General features: G+C 43.5%; 1 protein-coding gene across 3 annotated transcripts in view; it reads left to right on the top strand.

Moving 5' to 3' along the window:
- Window positions 1–515: 515 nt before the first annotated feature.
- Window positions 516–12,464, top strand: part of ELMO1 (engulfment and cell motility 1) — a 301,543-nt gene continuing 289,594 nt past the window's right edge. For 2 of the 3 annotated variants that reach the window (XM_074540487.1, XM_074540461.1), the window contains exons 1-2: window positions 516–657; window positions 1,745–1,815. The gene's annotated coding sequence lies outside the window, so the exon portion shown is untranslated. Of the gene's footprint in view, window positions 658–966; window positions 1,203–1,744; window positions 1,816–12,464 lie in introns of those variants that run through there. The other variant, XM_074540470.1, reaches the window with a different exon arrangement.

Genomic DNA, 12,464 nt, shown 5'->3' with positions numbered 1-12,464 from the left:
GCGGGCCGCGGGGATGCTGAAGCGCCGGGGCCTGGGCGGCCGCGGGTACCGAGCGGGAGCGGGGCAGGGGTGCGGAGCGGGGCAGCGGCCGCCCCCTCCCGGCGGGTCCCGGCCCGGAGCGGCCCGGCCGGGCTGGGCTGGGCTCCCGCGGCGGCTCGCTCGCTTCGGGGGCGAACACACAGACGTGCGCCGCAGCGTGCCCGCTGCAGGGCTGCTCGGCGGCCGCGGCGCTCCGGGAAGGAAAGCGGCATCAAAACACGAACAGCTATTCCAAAGGCAAGGAGGTAGCCCCGGATCCCTCGTTTAGGAGCTGCAGGAGGAGGGACGCCAGCCGCACCCCCGCGCGGGGGAAGCGGAGCGGCAGCGGGCGGGGGCGGGAGCGGGTGTCGCCCCCCGCCCGCAGGTGCTGCCGATCCGCGGGACCCCTCGCCGGCAGCCGGCCTGGGGCTGCACATCGCGGCCCGGCCAGCAGGAGGAAGGAAGAGGAAGTGAGAGCGGCGGGTGCCTGTGCGAGCCCCGGGATGGGATAGTGCCGGGGGCAGCCCAGCGCACCGCACCGAGGCGGCGGCACAGCACGGAGCAGAGCGCGGCTCCCGCGGCGGGGGCGGCCGAGCGGCCCCGCTGTGCTCGGGGCGGGGGACGCTGCCCACGCCGGAGGTAGGAGAGCTCGGTCCGGAGCGGGGACGCGGCAGCGGCGCTGGCCGGGCGCTGCGGGAGCGCGGAGGGGCGCGCAGGGCAGCCGGGGAGGAGGAACGGGACGGGGCCGGCGGCCGGCGAGCCCCGCACCTGACCGGGAGAGCCCGGAGCCGGTCCCCGCGGCGGGATGTGCGGGCGGGGGGCGGCCGCCGCGGCTGTGAGAAAGAGGAAGCGCAGCGCTGTGCTTGTCAGTGCGGCGGGGCCTCGGACGGCGGCTGCCGGCGGGGGGGCGGCCCGGCCCGACCCGCCTCGCCTCGCCTCGCACAGCGGCTCCTCCCGCCGCCCTGCTCTCTCTGCCGGCCCCCGGCCGTGCCGCCACAGCCTCCTGGTCCTCCCCGCCGCGACTTCGCCGGCGCCTCCTCCTCCGCCACCACCTCCTCCCGCTCCGTCCCCTCCTCAGCCCCTCCCGTGCCCCGGGCAGCCCTGCCCGCCACCGGCTGCTCCTGGTGGCCGGAGGCCGCTGGCGAGGGCAGCGGACGGGAGCCGCGCACCGCCGGGCGCGGGGGGTGAGTGCTGGCGGGGCCTCCCCCGGGCCGGCGGGACCGGGGGCACCGGGGGGCGGCGTGCGGGGCAGCGGCGCGTCCGGACCCGCGGGGGTTAATGCGCGGGGTCGGGCCCGGGCGGAGACTGCGGCCGCAGCAAGTGTCCGCACCGCCGCGGGCGCCGCTCGGGAGGAGAAGGCTCAACTTTGAAGCAAGTGCATCCCCGCAGGCAGCCAGCGCCGAGCTCGGCGTTGGTACCCAGCCGCCGCCTCCGAGGGCATGCCTCCCCCTCGACCCGGCAGCCGAGAGCTTCTCGGGGGGTGGGAGGGGGCGCGTGTGCTCCTTTTCCTAAGTTTGTGCTCACACAAGTGATCAAACCGCTGATGAATTTCAGATGAAATGATTGTTCTGAAATGTGGGTGGTGATTATGCAAAGCCCCAGTAGAGCAAGCCTTGTAGAGCAGCCTTTTAGAGCAAGTGGGTACTGGGTCTAAAAAGTTACATTTGTAAAGTTTTTTTGGCTCAAAGCCTTTGCAAAGTTTATTTTGAATATCTTTTCCTTGCAGAACTAATGCAACTGTTCAGCTCTCCCCTGGGAATGGTGTAAAGTAAATATAGGAGTTCCTGAAAAATAACAGTGAGTACATTTCAAATCAGCAACGTTTTGTTTTTAACTTTATAAGAATATCTCTTAACCTGCCAAGGCTCTAAATGTGTAACAAACACAGAGAGAATGCCAATGATAATAACAGTGCAGGAAATGTACCGTGTGTTAATTGCTTTAGTATAAACATGGTTGTCTATGAGCTGTGTTTCATGATACTGCAGTTATGGTGCAATTTCAGCCAGGGATATTTTGAAGTGTATTCATTAGCAATTAGGTTTTCTTTTGCTTTCATCCCTTAGCTGCCTGATTGCCCTTGGTTAAAATATTTGTCATTTGGGAAGAGAGGGAAACTGAGTAAGAACTGTACTGAGTCCTGTATCAGTGACTGGGGATATTGTTTCCTCCTCTTTCCCCTTGTCTGTTTCTCCTCCTTTCCCCCAAATGCACACACACATGCATGCCATCTCATCCTCAGTTATATAATCTCACAGACATTTATGGATCATTCATTGTTCGCATTAGTCCCATTCTTTCCATGTCATTCCTGCTTGATTGAGTGGCTTAGGCAGAATATTACAGAGGAAAGAAAATACATTGAAATTTACATAAAGTTCTTCCAATTTGAACTGCAAGTTTGCTTTCTTTGAAGGTTCTCTTTCCCTGATTCCCACTTTTTTTTTTTCTTTCTTTTTTTTTTTTCCTTTTTCTTTTTTTAGCTGTCTAAGTAGGTGGTAGGGATCTAATCTGTTGACCAGTAACCAGATAAGGAGGAGGAACAGCAGCGGTGACAGCTTGCTGGTAAAAGTCCCTCTTGTGTACTGTTAGCAAAATATCCATTAACACACGTCATAAAGCTGTTAAAAGTGCTGCAGCAGCTTTTAAAACTCACTAGTGAGAGAAAAGAAAGATTAGTATGGTTAAAACAGGAACATGATGTGAAATGGGTATTAGTAAAAGATACTGTCAGTGCAGTCTGTGGATCTGGGCGTGTGAATTGACTCGTCTAGAGGCAAACCTGAATCACAATTTATTCATACTGGAAAGGTTGCACAGGGGTAGATGGCTTTCTTTCTCTCTCTCTTTGTAATCTCTTTGAAACTCACTGCGCACTACAATGCACCTGCCTTCTCTGTAGTTTGCAGCTTTGCTTTGAGTATCATTGTCTGAGGATTTGTTCTAATAAACAATTTGCTGATGGGGGGGTCGGGAGGTTAGAGGAAAGAAAACTGGTTTATATACTTACCATTTTGATATTTTTCCTTATATTCTCCATATGCCAGGAAAAAAATACTAGGTAAAGAGTTCAGACAGATTTTGCTGAGGGGAGAGGAAAAAGTCTTACCTGCTTACTTTGTAGCAGTCTTGGTAACCAAAAGTATCTGCAGTTCTGCAGTTGTCGTTATATAACCTGACCATTGGTGCTCTTAAAAGCAAGTACTCTGTATTCTTGCTGCTTGGATGCGACATACTGTGTTGTCCTACAGAGTTATTTTTTAATGCCCTTTTACCCTGGTTCTCATGAAACACAGCTTATTATGGTGCGTAAAAGTGTAACTGTTGCTGAAACAGTGCTGTGTGCATTGAGCTTCCTGACAGCAACGCTGTGAGGTAGCGAATTACAGATCAAGAGTAACGTGGCGCTCCACCCTTCCTTCCGCTCTTTGTTTTTGTCTACCTAGTAGAAGTCTCTTTGATTTTAAGGTTTGGGCTCATAGACATGGGTTATCTCAATGTCCTGCCTACAAAGTGATGTTGAAATATGATCTCATGTTTTCCATGTTGATACACAGGGAGCAGAGCTCCCATGCTCACACATAAGACTTGTTGCTTTCTTCTTTTGATACTCTAGATGGCTTCAGTATGTGATGGAGTGAGTGGCTAATGCCTATAGATTTAAGTGTTACTAGGAAAAGGTTTCCCCAGGTCTCTGCCAGTGCACCTGCACACTAACATACAGTGTTCTCTTATTCCAATAACAAGCTTTTGTTGTTGTTGTTTTATTTTGATGTATTGCCAGCCGCAGTGTTTCTAATTCTGTAATTGTCAAATAAGGATTTGCTTGGGACTTAAATGAGGCCATGAAGTACAGTTTTCCTCTCGAGCTGAGATTTTGCTGTCACTTGATAGTCAGTTTCCTTGAAATAAACAATCTCTTTAAAATTTACAAGCTCTCTTTGTCATGCTGTGCTGTGAATGTGCAGCATGTCCTTGGATTAAAAGAACATTCCACATTGTAGAAGGTGATGGGATTTTAGGAACCCTGGGAGCTGGGATACATCATGTACCCTTGAATCAAGCAAAAGTACTGTTGTCTGTTCTGGTTATTTTTCTGCGCAGTTATACCTGGGCCTAGTAGACTTTCTCCTCTGCTGTGTCCCTGCACTGTCTGGAATGCACAATTTGAGTGAGAATAGGTTGGTGAGATTTGACTCCCCATTCAGTCATCATTCTATTAAAAAGAAGATTTCAAGAAAAAGAAAAAGCCTTTACAGTTATGTTGTCTTTGTTGTTATTTGAACACTTGAATCTACAAATGGCTTTGTAACAGGTATCAGACCGCTGTTCAGCAAGGTATGTGCTGTATCTTTAAAAGATTTCCCTGCTTTGAGTGAGGTTTTTTTTAAAAGTTTCTTGTATTCGTGGCAATAGGAATGTGCCAAGTACACGTTGTTAAACTTGTGTCAATTTAACAGAGCAACTGTTTAAAGGATTTAGAATAATTTTTCTTCTACTCAAGTCAGTCACTTTTTTTTTTCTTTTCTTTTTCCTCCTCTCTCTTCAAACATAGCACTGGAAAAAGAAAGAGAAACTAAAAGCAATTGGCAGAAGTCAGAATGTTGGCAAGCATTTGATAGTACTGATCGAAGAGGTGATAATATATATGTGACACTTAAATAAACTTCATGAATATGGTTTTAGAGAGACTAATGGAAGAATAGTCACAAACTTGCAGAGCTATCTTTTGCTCAGCATTTTTGCATCAAGCTGTTTGCAAGAATTTGGTTCTGTGGTGTGATCCTTCATTATTGAAAGGGTGAGACACAAAAGAGAGATGGAAGATAATGTCATAACCTTCCTGCTGGCTTTCTCTGTTTTCTGATCACTGTTAACAGTGAAGAGGAATATTAATGAGAAGTCTATGCTCCAGGGGATAGCTAGCATGCTTCCTCTTCTCTCCATTTCACATCTGACAGAGGAAAACTTCTGTGTTCTGGGCAGGCTGGCAGTGGCTGGTGCTATACGTGTGGTGCCCATCAGTAAGTGAGGCACTGATTTCTCAGGCTGCTGAGCAGATGGCTTTGTAAAGCACATGCCTGCACTCAAGAGCAAGGTGAACAGGGATTCACGTGGTGCTTGTTTGCAAACCCTTGGAAGTGCATTGATTTCTTTTCCCTAATGGCAGGTTTCCAGTGTATTTGATTTGCCTGCAGCAGGCTTGTTGTCAATGGCTGCCAGGAGAGGGAAGTTAATTAAGAAGCTGGGGGACAAGGTGTTTTTTTGTTCTGCAGTAAATCACACTGCAATGAAGACTTGTGGGTACTGCTGGTAGGGATCCCCTATAGAAAAGTGTTTTAGTTTATGTATAAATGAACTCACTTTGGTGCATTTCTAGGGAGTAGGCTATGGAGTTCTTTAGAAAGCTGAGTATACTACCTGGAGGTGTTATGCAAATATGATAAAGGACCTGTTCTTACCACCTTTGGGGACCCTAAGTGTTCTTACTACTGTTTCTGCTGTGTTCCATTTACAGTCAAATAGCACTGCAAAACTCCACAGAAGCTAGCACTAGCAGAAGGGAGGCAGTGGGAGCTACAACTCAATGCTTAGGGGAAAGACTTCCCTTTTCAGATGGAATTAAGTTGATTTAAAATATTTGTGAAACATCATCTTGAGTCAAGAGGCTGGGGATGGCAGAGGGAGGTGTAACAGGGTGGAAAATAGGAAAACAAATTATTCCCAAGTGGGTTTTTTTCAAAACTATATATGTGTCCTGGCTGTGTGCGTTTTCTCTTTTTCTTCTGCTATCCTTCTGATTTTTATTTCTTTGAGTTAAACTTTCCTTGTAACTTCTTCCTCCATGTTTGCCACTTCTACTTTGGTACCTTATTCTTTGGTGTCTATCTATCTCTATCTCAACTCTCATGATTTCAAGGTCTTTGCCCAGTCCTTAAGTTCTTTATCCTGCGAACCCTCAGGTTATTATTCACATAAATAATTCTGTTTAAGATTTCCAAGAAAAGCTGTGGCCTGAAGTGTGTATCATGTCCTATATTCTTAAAATCTGTAGCTCAAAGGCTTTATTGTACATACCTAATTTATGGCTGGCATAGGAAATGTAAATCTGTCTCTGAAATCTGTCATCTGTCTATGACATCTCTGTGTCATCAGAGATGGTATAATTTCCTTATCAGCTACATGGATGCACACATAATAACCTGGCTCTTTTTCTTGTTGAGCTTGCTTCAACTGAAAGGGAGGACAGGTCACTGCTGTTAGAAGAACTTCAGATTCTGGAGATGTGATAGCATTAAACTCTCATTCTTTAATACAGCAGAGGAAGATTATCTAATTTGCCAGACCTTTTTTGGAAATCCGAGTGTGCATGAGCCTGGACAAAATTCTCCCTGTGAACCTTATTTTTCTTAATGAGAATGTATGAAGTTGACAACCCATATCACATACATCCAACCTTTTGAAGTTTTTCAAGAGGAGGGATAAGCAAGGTTTGACAACAGGCTCAAATAATGCTGTGAGCGCTTCAACTTACCTCCTTCAGCTGAGATTTTTATGTGTGTTGTCTAAGGTTAGATGACTGGTGCTATTCAGGGGTAGTTTACTTCTAGCTCATTGTCAGCCTCATGGTAAAAATGGGAAGAGTCAGGTCTCCTGATGCAGTCTATTTGAAACATCCATAAAATTCAGTAGTTGTCCTTTCCTGTGACCATGCGCATGCTGTAAATACTTCGTGCATTTGTTTGTGGACTTGAAAGCCATCTGTAATCCTTCTGATGGTGACTTGATCTTTCAGATTTGTTTTAATTAACTATTCATATACTCTCAGTACATGCATGTGTTCTGCTTCTTGAATCTGTAGCTGAAGTGAAACTATTGCTTGCCCCTTTTTCATCCTCTTCAGCCAACATACATTTATCACATAGTCCAGCAGAAGTTTGAGGGATACATGGGTTTTGGCAAAGATATCTCATGTGAGCAGTTAAGGCTTTCTGACTGGCTAGACTGGCAATTTGCAGTATTCTTCACTGAATCTTGTTGATGGCAACATAGCAGGGGTTACTCTTTAAATTGCTGCTTCATATTTTAGGACAGGCAGTAATCCACTGAGGTTGGGTGATGAGGAATTTATAACTATCCATATAATATCCTCTGGCCAAACAATAAATTTGATTTGCACATTTTTTCTCTAATGATGAGAAGAGAAAAATGTCTATGACACAGGTTGATATAATACAATTTTTTCTCTTGGTGCCAGTGAATGTACTTGTTACATACCAGTGCAGTCTTTTCCATTGCTTTGCTTTCTGGTACAATTGCCACATTAATTTTCATAGCAGCAGTTGTGGCTTCAGCTGGAAATTGAAACCTAATAAATGTTGGCTCGGCACATGGACTTTTGGACAAAGTTTTTCAGTAGCACTGAGCCAAACCAAGTGAAAAAAAAATTCCTAAACGTAAGTACTTGTCCTTGGATTCTGGAAAAGATATCTGGTATACCCTAGGCTGTTAAAATGATGGAGTATTGGTGTTTGTCTTGTTTTTTTTTTACCTTCCCAAGCTTTCTTTTTTTTCTCCTCCCTTCAAGCACCAGCAGACTCATCTGTTGAAGCTCTACCCCCTGTGGTTCAAGTACATTCCTCCTATCAACCTTTTCACCCCACCTCCCACTGTCCCTCTTCACACATGAGCCCGAAATCTCTTCTGGTCATCAAACTCACAAAATTCAGGCCTAGATGAAGGGGTCTAATTCTGAGCTCTACTTTATGTAGGTCTAAAATCTCTTCTGTAGATATGCATAACTTCTCTTGTTGTGCTTAATCTTCTTTTTCTAAAAAAAACCAAATAAGGGCAGAAATTCTGAACAAGTTAGAAGTTCCATTGGAGACCAATGGAGACACATTTAGTGTGGTGGTTGTAACTACTCAGGAGAAGGGAGAAAGGGGGAGAAAAAGGAGCCAGTCAACCAAAAAGTCTACAAAACAAAATGAGAAGATCTTTTTCATTTTGGACTGCTTAATACGATTTTTACCATATTTATGACAAATAAAGATTTGACAGCTAGTGCCAGTTCCAGAAAAGGAGGGAAAGGGCATTAAAAAAAAATTCCAACCTTGAAAAAATAAAACAATTGTTTTTTCAGGGTTTTTTGTTTGTTTCTTTTTTCTTTAATTGTAACTAATGTTCGAAGTAGGTCAGTTATGTGATCTCTTTTGAAAGGACTGATTTTCATATTTTGGAGCTAAATTTGAAACTTTTCTAAAAGCGCAAATGTGGAAAGCAATTTTGAAAGAGAAAAATAATCTCACTGCCCTGTGCTGCTCTGAGCCTTTCTCTGTCCTGGCTTTTTTCTCTGACATATTTGGACAAACTGTGGAAACTTGGGCATCTGTTCTGCCCTCTGTATAAAATGGTGATTTCAGTCTGTGTTTCTTGGATTAGCCTTAATATGTAACCATGTACAGCATCTTCCATAAACTTTTAAAATATCCAATAGTCTGGGCTTTTATTTCTTGACCTGCTAAAAATAGCAGACTATTTTTTCCTTCAGCTACCTTAGGAATTTAGCTTGTTGAAAGTGTCTGGGTGTGTGTTGGGGTAACGAGTTGGTTGTGTCAGCTGTGTTAGGATGATTTTCTGGAAAGCAGAGGTTGCAAAGACTTCATCCCCTGCAGCTGTAAGTGACTCAGAAGACACATTATGATAAAGGAGAAATGTCTGCTGAGAGAGAAGGGAAAAAAATAATCTGCATAATTTTAAATCCAAGTTGGAATTCGAGTTCTATTTTGATACAAATGTATAAATAAAATAGTCTTGGGCTGTTTGCACTGGGATTTTACATTGATCTCCCAGTTTATAGGCCAGAGGGATCAAAACACCCACAATTCAGTGGTGTGTGGATTGAAGTTAAACCAGTAGGTTTTAAGATTTTTTTTCTGTATGTTCCAAATTGCTTAAATTTTGTAAAACTATTATTTTCACTCTAGAGATGGAGAGGCTTTTAGCTTTGAATTAATTCTGTATAATTAATATACAAAGGTTGAAAAAACCAACTGTAGCCTATAGGCTATGTTTTCTAATTAAAGGAATGATGGCATAAAGGAAAAAGCAGTTGGACTTCCCTCCCCTAAATCAGTACATAGTCCACCAAGCAAGACTAGAAAATCAAACTTAAGTCAACCTATAGGTCCTTTGTTTCCAACTAATTGTTCTTGCTGTGTCCATTAGCCTTCATAAGCTTGGCTCAGGGGATAAGCCTTGCTTTCCTGTCTTGAGGCTTTTTTCTCTTGATCTATTGAAATTCAGAGCTGAGGGCCCCCTTTAGAGAATGTCCTGTGGGTAGCTGTCTCCTCTGCAACAAAGAAGCCCCAGCTGTGGATGTGGATTGAACGAGATGTAGCCTCTCAGGCTGGCAATTTGGAGCCATTTAGGAGAACCAGTAGTTTTAATTTAATTTGGGAATGATAAGCCTGAGTCAATTTTCATACTGCTGATGTCTTGCTTTTGAGTTCAGTCAGTACCTAGGAGGTCCAGTGTTTCCTGCTACAAGTTGTCTATGAGATATGTGACTGTAGTGGAATGGCATTGTGCAACTGTGTAGTTTTAACGTGATGGAAGAGACATTGTAAATCACTGGTTTGATATTGGAAGAATGTAGTTTTGGTCTTTGCCTCCGGTAAGGCCTGGTGCCCTGAGTGAGTGCATCCTCAGGATGGCTGCCCTCCAGTGCTTCAATGCAAGCAGTGTTCCAAAAGAAAATAGGGAGAGGGGAATTCAGGTGTGCCACACAGTGCAAGTTCTGGTACGAAGTGCATAACACCAGTTGACAGGGCTCATAAAATATCTTCTACATCTTCTAGCTTCTTCATCCCAGTCTGTTTCCAGCAGCCTTCTCTGTGTCAAGATAGACAAGTGTTAGTTATGGATGTATAATTACAGCTATACACGTAATTAACTGTGCTGTCAGAAGTAGCCAATGGGAAAGAGAGTTGTGGTGCATGTGTATTGTATGGTGGCCCATGTGTGTTGTCATTTCATATGCACACTACATGGGACAAGAGACATGACTTAGAGAAAACCTGGGAGAAAAATATCTTTGTTAAAAATCAATATGGGTCACAGAACACTTTGGGTTGAAAGGGACCTTTAAAGATCGTCTAGTCTGAACTCCATGGCCTATTTTTTTTTTTTCAAAAGTAATACTACTGGAAGAAAGAGTTAATCAGTCAAATTCTAGCTTGCGAGTGCTGCAGCAAAATCTCTTCATTTACTGTATTTACCGAAAGAGAAGGCGAGTCTGGTCAATGTGGTCACTTCATCTTTCCTTGTTCTATAGGAGAAGTTACAAGTGGGAGCAAGGCAAGGTTGTGTTCTGTATTGATGAAGATAACCTGAAGTGGTTAGAAAACTTGGAGGTTGTTTTGAGCATCTTCTCAGCATTAATTTAAAAATATAAGAGTAGACGGTAGGCCAAATGTAGACACAAAGAGATATATTTGCAAGCTATTTTCTGAATAAAAGCTGGGAATTGCCTTCCAAAGGGACTGCATGGACAATATGTGCTAGATTGTAATATGAAGTTCCTGCTATAATTGTAGTGCTTTGGTGAGATGATTTAGCCAAACAGGGCAGAAAAGATCTGCAATGAATTTTTTTCAGATACAGGCAGAACTGAGCTACTCTATCTATTGAATTATATAGTGGAATTTCCACCAGACACTGGGAAAAGCTCAGGGCAGCTCTATTTAGGTTTAACTGTCCAGTATTTTTATTGAATAAACCTATATATCAACTTTAGGTAGAAATTCATAGACTCTTAGTGTATGCTAAAGGCAAAAAAAGTGTTTAAAAAGTGTTAAATTCAGTTTGAGAAATCTGCTTTTCTTTTCATTTTTTACTCTGATGGTGGCACAAAGCCTAGTGAAGATAAAGTCAAAGAAAAAGGAATGGTTTAGAAGGCACTTTGTCAATTGAAATGAACATAGGTGGTTTTAAAATATTACTGGACAACTGGCATGAGCTCTTAAAGGAGTGTATATAAAGACTCTCTGGAAATATCTAGATTTCATGAGTGAAGGACCATCTTTCTTTGCTCTCTGAATTAGAGCAGATTGTTCTGTAATAAGGGTTGTCCATAGGTAAAAGACCATGAAGTAGCAATGTGATTTCATGAAAAATACTAACCCTTGACATTCTCCATGATTTTTCGTTTTGTATTCGTACTGATTTCATGTTGAGATATCTACACTTAAAACTGAAAAAAACCTCTGGATGTTTGGGTTTTTATGTGTGCGTTTGGATTGGGGTTTGTTTGTTTTGTTTATTTCAAAAGAAAAACTTAATCTGTAGCTTTTTGCTATCTTAATGGAGAAATCTGTGCAAGGGTTTTATTGATCTTGTACAATAAAATCTGGTAATAACTTGCCATAATACTTTCACTAAAAATGTTAACCAAATAATCCTGAACAGCTGGCCCAACTCAGTTTCTCTTGCTAAAATAATGTCACTCAGTACAGAGGTGTTAAACCTCTGGAGTTTGTCCTTTAGAAGTAGAAGAAAGAGAATTATCTCAGTTACACAGTGCTGTAAACATTGCTTCTTCAGTTGTGAGCAGTGTGTAACATTGTGCAGAGAATTTGTCCACATAGTCACAGTTCAGTGCTCAAAGTCTTGAATGAAAAATTAAGGTCAAAGAAAGGAAGGCACCTTCCTTGAATTGTGTAAGAAATTGATGCAGACTTAAAATATGCAGAGTTACTTTTTCCTTTCTATGGTCTAAAACTGCTCTTCAGCTACTTCTGGTCCCACTGAGGAACTCAGGAAATCAGAGAAAGCTGGGTGTGATACATGTGATAATTGCAAAGGCTTTTGCTATTTGCAGAACAATCTGGACACCTCAAGGGAAGAAGTTATCTGCTTCTTTCCCACTGGTATGCTGCTAAAGCAGAGCAAGTATTTAGGAAGAGAAGGAGCTTCTCTCATTTTGTGTTAGTAGAGCAACTTTGTCTGAGGAGCAGCAGTTTCCCTGTTATTACCCTTGCAGACAAAAAGACTGGGTTGCTGAGACACTGGCGTAAAATAACGTGTCTTTCTGCGGTAGTTATTTTAAAGTATTTCTGACAAAAAATAATTTTATTCTGCAGTTGTCAATGGCTCACCTTGCACAATTGTTAGAAGAGAAGAAATTTGTAGCAGCTGGTGTCACTATTTGCTTCTGCAGAAATGGACTATAAATAATGGAATGTTATTTACATCTGTGGGTATATGAATCCCCAATGTAATGTGTTTTACTTCTATTCTGCAGAGCATTTTACGCAGGTAGGAGGAGCAGGTATTCATTGCTGGTGAAAAGCGTTGTACGTTACCTGCCCCTTTGGAAGGGAAATTTTATGTGTTTATATCTAAAAGCTGCCAATGCCAGAGGCATATTTTTTTATTATTATTAT

Source organism: Zonotrichia albicollis, chromosome 1 (assembly GCF_047830755.1).
Source record: "Zonotrichia albicollis isolate bZonAlb1 chromosome 1, bZonAlb1.hap1, whole genome shotgun sequence".
Taxonomy (NCBI): Eukaryota; Metazoa; Chordata; class Aves; order Passeriformes; family Passerellidae; genus Zonotrichia; species Zonotrichia albicollis.
Note: the sequence above shows the minus strand (reverse complement) of the source record. Positions and strands in the feature narration are given on the sequence as shown.